This window comes from Panthera uncia (assembly GCF_023721935.1).
Source record: "Panthera uncia isolate 11264 chromosome B3 unlocalized genomic scaffold, Puncia_PCG_1.0 HiC_scaffold_1, whole genome shotgun sequence".
Taxonomy (NCBI): domain Eukaryota; kingdom Metazoa; phylum Chordata; class Mammalia; order Carnivora; family Felidae; genus Panthera; species Panthera uncia.
Window position 1 is genome coordinate 39,350,325 of NW_026057582.1, and position 15,645 is coordinate 39,365,969.

At 42.2% G+C, this 15,645-nt stretch overlaps 1 long non-coding RNA gene across 1 annotated transcript; it reads right to left on the bottom strand.

Moving 5' to 3' along the window:
• Positions 1-1,749: 1,749 nt before the first annotated feature.
• On the bottom strand, positions 1,750-12,199 carry LOC125908752 (uncharacterized). The gene is made up of 3 exons (XR_007453426.1): positions 12,124-12,199; positions 6,878-6,940; positions 1,750-4,327 (listed from the first exon to the last, which is right to left on the bottom strand). It is a non-coding gene; the product is annotated as an uncharacterized LOC125908752 (long non-coding RNA).
• Between the last annotated feature and the right edge of the window lie 3,446 nt (positions 12,200-15,645).

Sequence of the window (15,645 nt, forward strand, 5' to 3'; positions counted from 1 at the left end):
ATTTGAGGGGGATACAAGCATTCAGTCTATAGCCTACAGAAAATGGGGTATTGGATCTCTTCAGAAGCTTGTTAAATTCTCCCCCATTCTTTGCCAGTTGAATATCTACTATCAAACTGCAAAAGGGAAACACAACTAAACAAAAGACCAATTTACCCATTTGATAATTTCAGGTAAATCTATTTTGTTTCCTTATTTAGCTTTTGTTCACTTTTTTGGATATCAGCAAAACAATACATGTTCATTATTAGAAGGATTAGAAGTTACCCAAAATAGGAGTGCCTGGGTAGCTCAGTCAGTTGAGCATACAACTCTTGATTTCAGCTCAGGTCATGATCCCAGAATCATGGGATCTGGCCCCACTGCATCCATGCTGAGCGTGGGACCTGCTTAAGATTCTCTCTCCCCCTCTGCTCTACTGCCCTGCTCTCTCTCTCTCTAAAATAAAAAAAATAATGAAATATAAATTAAAAAAAAGAAGTTACCCAATACATACAAAGAAAAGAAAACTTAACCAATAATCTTATATCCAAAAGAAAGAAGCCATTAACATTGTGGTTATTTGTGAAAAACTGGACTTTTACTGAACATTTTGCTTTTTAAACTTAGTATTATGAGTATTTATACATCTGTTAATATTCTTTAAGAACACAATTTTTAATCACTATATAATATTCCACACGTATTTTCCCTATTGTAGAGAGATTGTATTCAGATTGTTTCCATGTTTTTGCTCCTCTCAACAGGGCATAGAAGGAAATCCTTTACTTAAATGTGCACATCGAGTTATTTACCTATGTCCTGAAAGTGAAATGATAAGGTTGGAAAGCTTTCTGTATATAACACTGTATCAGTCAAACAACAGACACTACTGTGAGATTTGATTACAAGGTGTTGGGCAGCCCACAGATTTGTCAGGAAAGTTAGAACCTAAGGCTTAGGTAATGGGCAGCAATGGAGGAAGGCTGGGCAGCCAGAGCCCCAGCCAATGGCTCACTATTGACCCAGTGCAGCAAGAATTCCTCTGCTACTGCCACTGAGGCAGAATAGGAGCCTGCACTTGCTGCCACTACTGGCCCTGGGCCTGGACATCAGACACCATGCTGGCATCACTACCTCGGCAGCTCCCGGAAACTGGATGTTGCTGTAGCAGCCAGAAAGAGTTCTGCTCTCTTCCAGTTTCTAGGCATGACAAGCAATAGATGCACAATCTTGGGTCATTACATCTGAGTGCCCAAGCCTAGAGGCTGGGAATGAGAGTAGCTGGTGTGTGTACCTCTCATAGGAAGGGATGAGCCCTGCCTTCCAAGACTCACAAGGTGGGAGAGCCCACTCACTGCCGGTTTGATAGACAAAAATTAGTATCTTCATCTTAACTTTAATTTGTAGTTATTTGTTTGCTAGAGATGATGGATCTTTTGGATAGAACTATTGGTGGTTTGTATTTTTCTTTTGTTAACTCCTTAATCATACCTTTTGATGCTTTTTCTGTAAGAATATTTTTTTTTTTTTTTTTTTTAAATTTTTTTTTTTTCAACGTTTTTTATTTATTTTTGGGACAGAGAGAGACAGAGCATGAACGGGGGAGGGGCAGAGAGAGAGGGAGACACAGAATCATCGGAAACAGGCTCCAGGCTCCGAGCCATCAGCCCAGAGCCTGACGCGGGGCTCGAACTCACGGACCGCGAGATCGTGACCTGGCTGAAGTCGGACGCTTAACCGACTGCGCCACCCAGGCGCCCCTCTGTAAGAATATTTCTATTGGGGTATATATATCTGTCTTTTTTGTGAGTACTACTTTTAGTGGTAAGACCATGAACACATTGACAGCCAAATCTGTTTTATCTTTTCCCCAATTTGACCTTTCACTTCACTTAGGAATTTATAATTTTAGAAAAAGTTACATCTACCACCTTTTCTCATTAGGGTTTCTTACTTTGCTTTTAAACTTAGGCCTTCCCTAATCAGGAGTTAGGTAAATATTCACCTATATCTTCTGGCTAATGCAAATACATCTAATTTTTAAATCTTCAGGTGAACTGGTCAGACTGCCGTAAAGTTGCAGAAGGGAGATCTACATCCTAGAATAGGGGAGGAATCCCCCAATATTCAGTAGAGGTAACACAGGTGGGGTGTTCTTTTTCCCTTCTGACTCCTGAGGGCATGTGAAAGCCTACTGTACAAACTGTAGTTAGAAGTAGATAGGTTAGTTAATAGTGCATTCTACCATGACCTTACTTTGGTGAGTTTCCATGTTAGAAAGTGAAAAAATGAAGTGGCTTCTTATTCAGAGTAGTGGAGTTTTATTTTTTTTAAGGTATACTATTGTATAACTATCTGACATTTGAGTCTCCATAGCAGAAACTCCCTTTATCCCCAGACTATATGTGTATGCCCTCAGCATGGTGGGATGGATGTAGGAAAATACTGAAGAAGATTTGGAGAACATCAATGCTGCCAGACAAAGACAGTGAAATATTTAATAATTACTTGTTATTGACTGGAAGAAGTGGCTCCTGAATCCTTTCCATGTTGTTGTTGGTATTGCAAGAGCCAGTAACTGGCTCAGTGTGAAGAACTGAGGGTGGGTAAGTCTGGGGAAATGCAGCAGAGAGCCCTCCAGAAGGGCAGCAGAAGAATCCAAAACTCCACAGGGAACAGGTGCAACTTTAGAGTTCTGAGAAACAGGCACAAGAACTAATAGCCAGAGGATTCACTTCAGGAACGGGGTGGGTGTAGCTGTTTTAATCGCCTCCACTTCACCCCATCAGTAAGGGGAGGATTCCCGCCCTGGGATTATGGGCATGGCTGTGACACCTGACACTGAACAGACGAGATCAACAGCAGTTTATTGGTCATGTATACTTAGCTTGGGGGAGGAGGACACTCCATGCCACACAGAATCACATGAGGGTTGCACTTGAGGTCAGGGTGAACAAGTGGGGGCTGTGGGAAGCAAACTTTGTAGTATCAAGACAGTGAGGTGCCCCCTGGCTCCCAAGGAAGGATGGGATTGGCTTGTTTGAGTAATTCTGTTGGCTGACAGGGAACTGAATCCTGCACACGATGAATGATAAACAGGTGGTGTGCCTGGTCCCCATGATGAGGAGGGCTGTTTGGCTAAGAGACATCCGCATGAAGAGACAAGGGACGGGAACTTGCAGTTAGGCCACCGGGGAGCCTCTGGACTTTATAACATCTTAAAGCAGCAAACAATATTGAGCCTCCATTTCAAGCCTGACACAATAGCGCTTCAGGAGATTGGTTGGTGTGGGCTCTAGTGGTTAGAAGGAGAGAAAGTCAAATCCTGGGCAAAAGTTACTTTATGCCTTCAGAAATCAGGGATCTCAACACCAAATGGCACAAGCAAGACAGATTATTAGGACAGGTTGGGAGTCAAAGCTTTGAGCTACGAAGGATCCCACCCGTGGTGGCAGTCAGGAGACTGCTTGTTGTCCCAAAGCAGTGCCTGGTGCTGTGAGTAGTGAAGACAATGCCTATGTGTAACCTAATCTGCTCTCCATAAAACATACGTATCCTTCAGCCAACAGTGAGCATGTTGCTCTGTGAGAAAAGGAGAAGGCAAAGTCTCTCTCTGGAGACCCACATGTCACTCAAGTGATGGCAACAACAGAAAGCAACCAAACAAACTTCTGGGGGCTTCCCAGGGATATTTTGTCATAGTCTGACATAAGGTGCTGGGGTGGTACTTTCCACAGAAGCCAGCCGTATCTTGGACCTGGAGTTAGCAGCATAAAGTACAAGGTCCACAATATTCAATGTTCCATGAAGTATTTGATGAGCACTTACCAAACACCCAGAATTCCACATCGGTTGTATAGGATAGAATCCCTTCCCTCAAGGAGCTCCTAATCTGCTCGGCAGCATAACAAAATTTTTATATGAAATGACAACATTAAAAAGCATATAAATATGTTGAAGAGCATGGGGCAAAATGTTATAATAAAAGTCAGAAAATTTTCCTTATAATTGTATTGCTTGTATTCTATACTTTAAATAGCTTACCATACAAAAGACATCATATGGTGAAACACTTTCTTGACCTGTGAGCTGAATCTCTTATGTACCTACAAACTAATAGTGGCTAAAGTTTCTTCATGCCTTAGAATGTGTCCGTTTTACTCCAATTATTTACAGGCACCAGTTAAGTAGGGTTCGGTAGAGAAGTCTCCTCACTCACTTTGCACTTTGTTCCAAGTACACTGTTTGACAGCCCTTAAGCCTGACAGTGTTCAGTCTCTCCAACCTTTCAGCCAACCTTGCTGTGGCCATTTTTCTTGCTCCCACTGAGACACTTCGGAGATACCTAGGGGAGACAATTAGAAGAATACATTGAGATTTGGTCATTTGGATGTTAAGTTGGATAAATCTAGAAGGTATAAGTCACTTGGAGACTTTCCTAATATATTGTTTCTTGTTCCAGACAAATTCCTATCCACAAGGGTAGAGTTTGAGTCAGACTGGGTGGGGTTCTGTCCTTGCCATCCATAGACCTTGATCATATCAATAGCCCCAGAGAATTCTGCCCCAACTCCAGGTCATTCTTGATCCTTAGGTCAGTGGTGAGCAGTCTTGCCTGTCCTGCAGTCACCTGTGGGCCTGTAAATAATATAAGCCCAGCTCCTATCCTCAGAGATTCTGATTTAATCTGGGACTTGTGCTACGAAATCCATGTGTCAGGGTTGAGACGAAGACCAGGCATCTGCTTTAATGTAAAGGGAAAACTTCAAACAGCTATAACTGATCAATAATGTGATCCTTTCTGTGAACTCATTGTTACTGGAAGTTTCCCAGCAGAGGCCAAATTTATGAACAATTACTTCTCTGTCTCCATCATAAAACATAACTATACCCTAAAGCACCTTTTTACATTGTCTCAATCTGCACAAATGCACTGTGGGAGAGGTGTCATCATTATTCTCATTTTACAAATGAGAAAAGTGAGATGCAGGGAGCGTAAATTATTTTTAATATCATGAAGGCAGAACTATTGTGAAGATAATTCCTGATCTACTACCCCTCGTGGCCTCAATTCTGAAGACACACCCTGGCTCAGGGAGATGGCTGATAACCCAGACCACCTGTCAGCCCATTCAGGAATCCTTAGGTCTAACTGGAGGTTAGAGTGGGTAGAGGTAGGGTCACCAGAGCCAGAGATTACACAGCTGCAGACTTTCTTTGTTAGACCCTTCTGCTTACCCATCTGGGGCCCTTGATTTCTTCTGCTTGGTAGTCACTGAGGAAATAATTACCACCATTTATTAAGGACTTACCATGTATCCAGGATTTTGTGAGCTGATTTATATGTGCTCATTTAATCATTGCAACAGTCCCAGCAGGAAGGTATTAGATCCATTTTAAGATGTAGAAACTGAGGCTGAATGTCTTGCCCAGGATCACATAGCAAGACCATGAATCAAATTCAGATCTATTTGTTGTGAAAGACTGTGCCCTACAAAGAGGTCCCTCTTTGGGTGGCAAGGTTCCGAAGGGCAGTAGGATCTACAGGAGTTAGCTGCACCTTTAGAGTCTCCCACTATCTCCCTATGGAAGCCAATGGGTATTCACATGGCTAGCCCAAGGGAGCATCCTGAAGGCTAGCTTCAAAGATGACATTTCATTGGGATATCTCCAACTGGGACCATTATTAGATTTAAGGAGCTCTAGGATTCCTGGAATTTAACTGCCTTTAGGGTTATAGCTGGTACAAGGCACAATGTACTCAGTTGGAAAGCATAGTGTATGTGTGCACACCCAAGCACGTGCATGCACACACACGATTACATGATATAGAGGATGTCAGGAGCATGGGGTTCTGGCCCTGTCTGCCACTGTACATTTAAGAAAGTCCAGAGAGGAAGTAGATCGGACCTAGGGATTTTTGAGGACATGGTTTTACTTATCAGATAAAGCTTTAAGTCTAAAAATCCTAAAACCAACTCCTCCTTGCCTCACCATCCAACCTCAAGCACTTTTTGGCAGCCATGAATCTCCTCGGGCATATTCACATCACCAAAAACTTTCTCTAAGGGCTCTGGGGCTTCCCAGAGGGGGTCTGGGGTCTGCAGCACTGGCATGGAGGTCCGTGAGATGACACAAGGCTTCTGCTCCTGGGGCATTTAAAGGCCACTGCCACCTTTCAGGGTCAGAGCCACGGGAGCATCAAGACCTCCGAAGGGCACCCTGGTCTTCCTTTCCGAGCTTGGGTGTACAGCCTACTTTAGAGCATTAAATGGAAAATTGTGTCCACTTTTGGCACTCATAATTATACTCTGAGTCCTGAAAGGTGCCTTTTGGTGTCCCACTCCAGTGCTAACACTTAATGTGACGTGTGTGTCATATCCTCGGGCTGTGCCCTCCCCAGGGCACAGAAGCATTTAGGAACTAGGTGCTCTGGAGAGGCTATGCATGACGGTACAGGCAGCTGTCTCCAGGGCGTTATATTAGCACAAGGCTTTGGACTCAGACAGACTTGAGTTTAAATCCTGACTCTGACCCAAATGACTGTATGTTCTTGGGAAAGTCACATGCTTCTCTGACCTTTGTTTCCTCCTCTGGAAAACGAGGGCATTGATGCCTGTTGTGCAGTTACCTGATAGAGCCTCTGCCTGGAACCTGGCAAGTGCCGAGTGGCACAGAGGTAGTGTGATTTTAGTGGCACTGGGAAGGACCCTCAGGCCAAAACAAATCTTTTCCCAACCAACTTCCTGACTATATCTGGCCTCCACCCCCTCCACCTCCAACAGGGGGAAAGCTCTCACTCTGCTTCTTGAATGGCACCATGCTTTCTCCTAATGCCAGATATTTGTCCCTGTGTTCCCTGTTCCTAGAACCTTGTTCTTCTTGTACTTCCTACCTGTTCATCTGGTTAGTATCTTCCTTCAGATGTCTTCAGTCATTGGCTCAGCCACATCCTCACCTGAGTGATTATATTAGTAAGGTGGGAGAAGACATACATTGTTTAAAGAATATAAGCTTCATAACGGTGCCTGTTTTACTCACTGGTGCCCAGCATACACTGTGCCTCAGTGACTGTTGGCTGAAAGAATGACAGAGGTATTTGTTTAACCTAAAGAAACACGTTTCTCACAAGGCTAGTTCCCTCTAAAATGATGTTATTCAGAGGGCACAAAAAAGACCATGGTCAGATAAGTTGGGACACTGTGGACAAAACAAAGTTAGACAGGTTCCTTCTCTGTGGGACTTCTCAATACTCCAATATGATAATGTGTATTGTGAATTTCTGTTAGGAGAAGGGTCAAAACCAAACAAGGAGCTACATTTGTCATTTACACCCCACTGTGAATGAGTTTAATCAAAACCTGGCCTGGGAGTGAGTGAGTAAGTGATGAAGTAGAAGTTGTGGACTCTGAAGATGAGGAACTCTGCCTCTCTGCCGCCTGCTCCCAAAGTCAGAGCCCATGGGCTCCTGGGAGCAAAATCAAGTCAAGTCTTATACATCAGAGGTAAGGGAACTATTCACAACTCCCCCTTCACATCTGAATCTTGGCCCAGCAATCTCAGCCAGGACCCGAGTTCTCTTTATTTCTGTTCTTACCAAAAGACTTCTTTCTTACATCAGCTATGGAGGGATTTTATCTGTTTGTCATCTTCAATAAAAAGTGACTCCGGCAACGTGGTGTAAGGTTGATGTGTCCCAAGAAACAGACCTGTTCTCTGTCTGGTTTTGTTTTCTTTTATTGCTTTTGAAATCTCGCATTCCTCTCTTCATTGCTGGCTTGGGCTACAGGGCAGTACTGGTTTCACTCAAATGGAATATCTATTTGGAGCTGATTGAAAAAACAAAGCTGGCTAAAAGAAGGGTCAGGCCAGTCCTAAAGACAATTGCAAAAGAAATAAAAGGGCGACATATAAACCAGACGGGTATCCAAAACTTGGTTGGTTTCTATATTCCCAATACTGACTTCTGGGAAACTGTGTTTGAGCACGAGCGTGGGGCCAGGCCTGAAACCTCACAATGGAGGCAGCGTGTGAATGAGGTTGAATAGAACAGAGCTGAAGTGCCTGCTCTGACTCCTAGTGCTCCCAACACGTCCCCACAGTGACAGGGACAGTATTGAGAGGCACAGCAAAACTGCTAGTAGGAAGGGTTTGTCTCCAGCCCTTCTTTTCCACATCTAGCCGGGGGACTCAGCCTGCTTCCTCACTAAAGGTTCCATTGCTGCTTCCTACCCCAGCCAGCTGGAGGATCCCACTTATTTCCATCCCATTCATTCAAGGTCCTGGTCCTGCTTTTAAAACTAATGGTTTAAAAATGTGACTTCCTCCTATGTAAAGTAGTTGGATTTTAACAAGGGTCTTCTGGCTGACACCAGACAGTGGGAAGTCAGGCACTGGGTGGATCCTTCAGGGTAGATTGTCCTTCAGTTCCCTTCGAGGGCTGCACCGAGGCAGCTGTCTGCTCTGGCTTGGTAAACCTGGCACAGTGACAGGTCTCTGCTGTGCGGCAAAGGTGGGTGAAAGGGCGGCAGTGCACCAAGTGGGACCGAGAATAGAAAACAGCGCATGGAGGTGGTATTTTGTCCATGGATTGGGGATTACTATCCTAAGCAGCCAGGATTTTTCCAGTAGGGTTTTACACAATAAAATAAACGTGTTCTGCACTTTTAGTGTTTAAATAAACATGAAGGATTTATTTCTAGCCATAATGTAAATTGGTGATGTGGAAAGTTATGGAAAGAGAATGCATGCTAAAACTTCAGACCTCCTGGTTTCTGTCACTGCTCTGTGTGCTTAAACAACACTGATTTCTACATAAATAACTTACCTCTTATATAATATCTGTAAGATATTTTATTCTAAGAATTTATCCCTTTTTTAAAAAAGATACTGTTAATGTGAACAAAGTTTATGGAAACTAGCATGAGTAAACCAAGGGCAAAGTGCAATATCTATCTATTTATCTATCTATCTATCTATCTATCTATCTAATTTTTTCCTGCCACTGGAGTTTCTGATTTCCTATAATTTGTGTTTAAAATTATAATTGGACACTGTGACCCAAGATATACATTCCTAAAATATACCCTGGAATAGTGGCTTTCTAACCATTTTTTACTTTGACCTGCAATAATAAATCTATTTTAACTTGTAATCCAACACACACACACACACACACACACACACACACACACTAAAAGTTTAATGAAAGAAAGCTTACATTTACTTGTTACATGCAATGTACTCTAGTATTTTATTCTATTCTCTTCTATTTATTTTTCTTTCTTCTTTTAAAAAAAAATATTATTACTACCCACCAGCAGATTGGGACCCCCAGTTTGAAAACACTGCCTTAGAGAAACTCTTGCATACATATGTAAAAATGTTCATAGGAGGACAGTTCAAAGTAGCAAAAAATGTAAGAAAAGTAATCCGGCTGATGATGAACATTGTGGATAGAGTAGTGAAAGGGGTAAAACTTGGGTTGTGGCATTAGGAAAAGACTTTCTGAGGAAATGACATTTAAATTTAGACTAGAAGGCAAAGCCTGGAAAAGAGCATTATACACTGAGCAGGCCTTGAATAGCAAAGAACTTGGCACTCTCAAGGAACTCTGTCAAGCAGAGACAGAGGCTAATGTGGTTGGGTCACAGTGAGCCAAGTGGAGAGACATATGATGAGATTGGAATGGTAGGAGGGAGATAAATTAGGTAGTGCTTTATAGGCAACATCAAAGGTAGCAGACTCTTTTACAGAGAACAAACTGATGGTTGCCAAAGTGGGGTAGGGAGTGGGAGGTTGGGCAAAACGGGTGACAGGAAAGGGAGATACAGGCTTCCAGTTATGGAATCACTAAGTCACAGGAATAAAAGGCATACCATAAGGAATACAGTGATATTGTAATAGCGATGTAACTGGACAGATGGTAGCTATACTTGTGGTGAACATAGCATAATGTATAAACTTGCCAAATCACTATGTTGTACACCTGAAACTAATGTCACATTGTGTATCAACTATACTAAAAATAAATACCTTTATGGTGATGAGCACTGAGTAATGTATAAGATTGCTGAATCATTATATTGCACACCTGAGACTAACATAACTCTGTATATTAGTTATACTTGAGTAAAAAATAAAGAAAAAAGAAACAAACATAGCAGAGTTTTATCCAAGTACAATAGGTAGCCATTGAAGGGCTATTTCAAAATGGGAAATGACATGATTAACTTTATCTCTTCAGTCATTGCCTGGCTCTTTTGTGAAGAATGGATTAGAGAAAAGATTAAGGAAAACCAGGTAAGAAGCTATAGTAAAAGTCTTTGGTGGTTTAGATTGTTGCTAAAGTGGAAACAACTAGAAGTGAATTGATACAGGGGCTATTTTAGAGGTAAAATTGATAGGACTTGATGATGGCTTATTTGGGATTGAAATTGGGGTTGAAGGAGAAAGAGGTGAGATAGGATTAGGGCTATGTCAGGGATGATGCACTCAGTATTCTAGCAAGACCATCTGCAGAAATGAAGATGTCATTTATTGATGTTTACATCAATACCAAAGGGGGAAGCACATTTGAGTGGGTAAAGATTAAGAGTCTGATTTTGTAAATCATAAGTCTGAGGTGCCTGCGAGCCGCCCAAATAGAGAGTCAAGTTAGCAATCACTTATGCAAAGGTGGAGCTCAGCAAAAAGATCGGACTGGAGATACACATTTGAACGTCAACTGCCTATACACATGAGATCATTCTGGGCTGACAGAACAGACCACAAGAAGAGGAGAAAGACAGGGAGAGAGCCACAAGGAGGGCCAATATTCAGAAGCAGTTTGAGAAGGAGGAATCAGAACAGGAGTCTGAGATGCCATGGCCACAGGGTGCAGGAAGCCAGGAGGGTGTGGCCTGATAGGAGACAAATGAGAATGGTTTAAGAACTGGTCAGTAATCAACAGTGTCGAATGCTGCTAAGAAGTTAAATATGATAAGACTGAGAAGTATCTGTTGGATTTAGTGACATAATTGTCACAACTGTAAGAGTTGCTTTTATAGATTGGTGGTGTCGAAGAAGAAAAGGAAGCAGAGATGGTGAGTGCAGTAAGTCTTGTGAGGCTTGGCTGGAAAGAAGAGCAATACAAAGAATACAGACAGGGGAGCTGGTGTCATCAAGGGAGGTAATTTTTTGTTTGTTGTTTGCTTGAGGTGGAACATAGAAGAATGCTGTTTGGAAAGTTTGGGTGCAGAGTAAGAGGCTAAAGATGCAAAACAGAGAGGGTAACTACCAGGGCAAGGTCCTCAGTTGGCAGGCAAACCACATGTGGCTGAATGGCCTTCACTCAGAGGAAAGACATCTCTTCCACTGTGGGAAAAGGAGAGAAAGAGTGTGTGGGGGTCCAGGAAATTCTGTGGGATTGACGGTTGGGAGGCACAGTCTGATGAATGCAATATTCTCTGTGAGAAATGAATTAAGAGGGCGAGTCAGTTTGGGACACTTTGGTTGCAAATGACAGAATACCCAACCAAAAGCCGCTTCAACAAATAAAGGTTTAGTTTTCTCCCTTCACATAAAGTCCAGGGCTGAGCAGTTAGAATTGTTTGAAATGAATACCTTAATCTGAGAGGATGGAGATAGCTTTACATCCTCATTTGCATTTAATGAACTTACTGTCCTAAACTTGTACCTAAATAGAAATTCTACTTTCCACAGTACAGTTAAATCTGTTTTGTGCAAATTTACAGAAAATAAGAGAGAAAGAGGAGCAGAAGATAATGGGCCCTTGTACATTCAGGCTTACAAAGGATCAGTAATGATTGTTGTCAACAGGACTGCCTAGGAATGGCGCTCTCCGGGATTGTACAATGTTGTAGCAATAGGTGTGAAGTGCATACTAGAATCCACTGCATGTTTCTGTTGGGATAGTCCAAAACATGTGCAATGATGGTAGGTCTAAATAAACTAGTAAGTAAGTGTTTGATGCTGACAGCCAGTTGGAGATGTTCACTTAAGGAAAAAATGAATGCGGATTTACAACACTCAATAATCTTTGGGTAAATAGTAGTGAAGATGTTTTCCCACTAGTCTGGACAGATATATAAAACATTAACTTTGATTCCTGTTTCTTTTACTCTAAGCTGTATTGCTTACCTGTGAGAGGTCAGTATAGAACTTTTCACCTCTTCCTCCTTGAAATCCAACAAAATATACAACTGAGGACCATCTGTAGACACAGATAAAGGAAAGTATTCATCTGATGCTTTTTCACTACTGTGAATGGTGAAGATTCAGAGACTAGCTTTCCTGCAGATTGGTACTGGCCAGCATGCTTTTTTACAATCTTGAATACATGAATCCAAGATAGAGAAATCCTGGAATCTTGCCACAGATAGAACAAGGTACACCACCTTCAACATTTCTTATACATTATTAAATGAAAATTGTCATCCCTCCAACTGTCACACTCTATATCACAATTCAGAATATTTTGATATGGGTCAAATGCCCCATTTCTAAACTTATGCATCACTTCTAATGGAAATATGTTATAAAGACATGAATTCCTATCATGAGTTTATGATGCCTTAATTAAAGAAAGCTTCTCTGATAACATTTCAGACTTACTGCATCAGAGCTTGCAGCACTGTACAATGTCTCAAAGTAAGACTTTAAAACAGTGAAATGCATGAATTTCTTTATTTCTTTTTATTTCTTTTTTCAAATTTTTTAATGTTTATTTATTTTTGAGAGAGAGAGAGAGAGACAGACAGAGCACGAACAGAGGAGGAGCAGAGAGAGAGGGAGACACACAATCTGAAATAGGCTCCAGGCTCTGAGCTGTCAGCACAGAGCCCGACGTGGGGCTCAAACTCACAAACTGTGAGATCATGACCTGAGCCGAAGCCAGACGCTCAACCGATTGAGGCACCCAGGCGCCCCTAAAAAAATTTTAACGTTTATTTTTATTTTTGACAGGGAGAGAGAGACAGAGCATGAGCAGGGGAGGGGCAGAGAGAGAGGGACACACAGAATCCAAAGCAGGCTCCAGATTCTGAGCCGTCAGCACAGAGCCTGACACGGGGCTTGAACTCACAAACTGTGAGATCATGACCTGAGCCAAAGTCGGACGCTCAAACAACTGAGCCACCCAGGCGCCCCATGAGTTTCTTTTACAAAGTCAAAGAAGGAATTGCCAGAGGGAGGTAAGAATAGAGGACCAACAGGACATTTTCAGGTGGATCAGTGCAGAGAAATTTACACAAGGTAATTGAGGATCAAAGCTCATCTTCCCTCGGAAAGGCTTTGTGTTCCCCTGAAGGTTCACATAACAGGCTAAAAACTGCTGGCTTAGCCCAAATGTGATTCCATGTCACTGAAACAAAACCAGGATTTCATAAATAAGGACAAATCAACAATGTTTGCAACAGGTGATCTTCTGAGACTGAGGGAGTCAGAGAAATAGTAGTTGGGAAGAACAGGAACTCAAACTTTCTAGAGAACAAAAGTAAGATTGCTGGGCCATGTAGACTACCCACTGAAATCTGTAATTGAGATTTTACTGTGATACTAACCTGAATTGGTTTTTTGACTTTTGTGACAATACTCAGTTGCTCAGGCATCGACACAGGGGAGGTGGATGGTGAAGTTCATCCAGGACTGGGGGCCTGTAAGTAGATTCTATGAAAGAAGAGGTTGAGTAAACCTAGCATATTTGCAACAGGGTAATTATAATGATGAGCCCAGGAATCTAAGCCGGTATGGGGGAAGGGAGGCCAAAAGTACAAACAAAAACAAAACAAAACACCCCAAAAAACCAAGGCGCAAGGATCCATGGATCTAAAAGCTCAATAAGGCCAAGCGAGAAAGCTGGAGGGGTGAGATCATGAATAAGAAATGGGATGTTTGAAACTGTGATTTGTGAGGTGATGAATGTTTGGCGGTAGCAAGTGCAGAGTGTAACCAAGGGTGGCTGTGGAGGAATGGAGATAATCAGGAATCAGGAGGTAAAGGAACTGAGATGTAGGGATGCTGGGTAGGTCATGCCCTTGCATAATGAGATCTTCAAGGGTAATGGTGGGAGCCATGTAGACAGGAAATTCCTTCAGTTGGTGGGAGCAAGAAGCAAAAAGGTGATCAGCAGAGTGTTATTACAAGGTGGGTAGGGCATGTCTGTACAGTGTGAACCAAAGAGCAGAGGTGTGTGTTTTTTTCACTTATTCATTTTGAGAAAGAGAGAGAGAGAGAGAGAGAGAGGAAGAGGCAGAGAGAGAGAGGGAGAGAGAGAATCCCAAGCAGGCTTCTCACTGTCAGCACATGAGATCATGACCTGAGTCAAAACCAAGAGTTGGATGCTCAACCAACTGAGCCACCAGGCACCCTGAGAGGTTTTTGTAAGAGTGTAGGATGAAGGGGAATAGTGTGAAAGTGTCTCTGGAGAGTGAGAATACTTCCACTTCCTAACTCTGAGGGGTCTGGTGTTCATCAGATCGCATGAGCTCTTTGTATGCTAACCAGGATTCCACTTGCTCTCCTACAGTTGAAGCAACTTTGTGATTGTTTATAGTTCTCCTGAGTGCTCTCATGGGGTTAACCCTGAAACTTTGCATACCCAACATTGAGAAATAAAACCAAAGTGGAAAAGATGCAGTTAATCCTTGAAAAACACAGGATGCTTGAACTGCAGGGTCCACTTATATGCAGATATTTTTCAGTAAATATATGTACAGTACTGTAAATATATTTTCTCTTCCTTATGATTTTTTTTTCATTATTTTCACAGTTTATTTATTTATTTTGAGACAGAGAGAGAGCATGAAAGAGCAGGGGAAGGGCAGAGAGAGAGGAAGAGAGAATCCCAAGCAGGCTCTGCATTGTCAGCGCACAGCCTGATTCTGGGCTCAGTCCCACGAACCATGAGATCATGACCTGAGCTGAGATCAAGAGTCAGACGCTTAACTGATTAAGCCACCCAGGCACCTCCCCGCCTTATGAATTTCTTAATAATATTTTCTTTTCTCTACTTTACTTTTTTGTAACAAAAGAGTATATAACATACAAAATAAGTATTAATTGGTTATTGTTATTGGTATTGGTAAGGCTTCCAATCAACAGTAGGCTGTTAGTAGTTATGTTTTGGGGAGTCAAAAGTTATATGTGGATTTTCTGCTATGCAGGGATCGGTGTCCTTAACCCCTGTGTTCAAGAGTTGACTATATTTAAAAATTCATATTTTCCAAATGCATGGTTGCTTATTTTTTTTTATTTTTAAATTTTTTTTTTCAACATTTTTTATTTATTTTTGGGACAGAGAGAGACAGAGCATGAACGGGGGAGGGGCAGAGAGAGAGGGAGACACAGAATCGGAAACAGGCTCCAGGCTCCGAGCCATCAGCCCAGAGCCCGACGCGTGGCTTGAACTCACGGACCGCGAGATCGTGACCTGGCTGAAGTCGGACGCCCAACCGACTGCGCCACCCAGGCGCCCGCATGGTTGCTTATTTTATAGAGAAAACAATGAGAAGTTCCCAACATTTTTCAATTTTCAGCCACTGTTTTGATACCCCTTTTTCCTGGGTTTAGGTAAGATGTAGACCTTCTCACTCTGTAGAAAAATATTGAAATATATGTATTTTCTCAAATTCTACCAACAGAATAATTTTGGATTCCATGGCC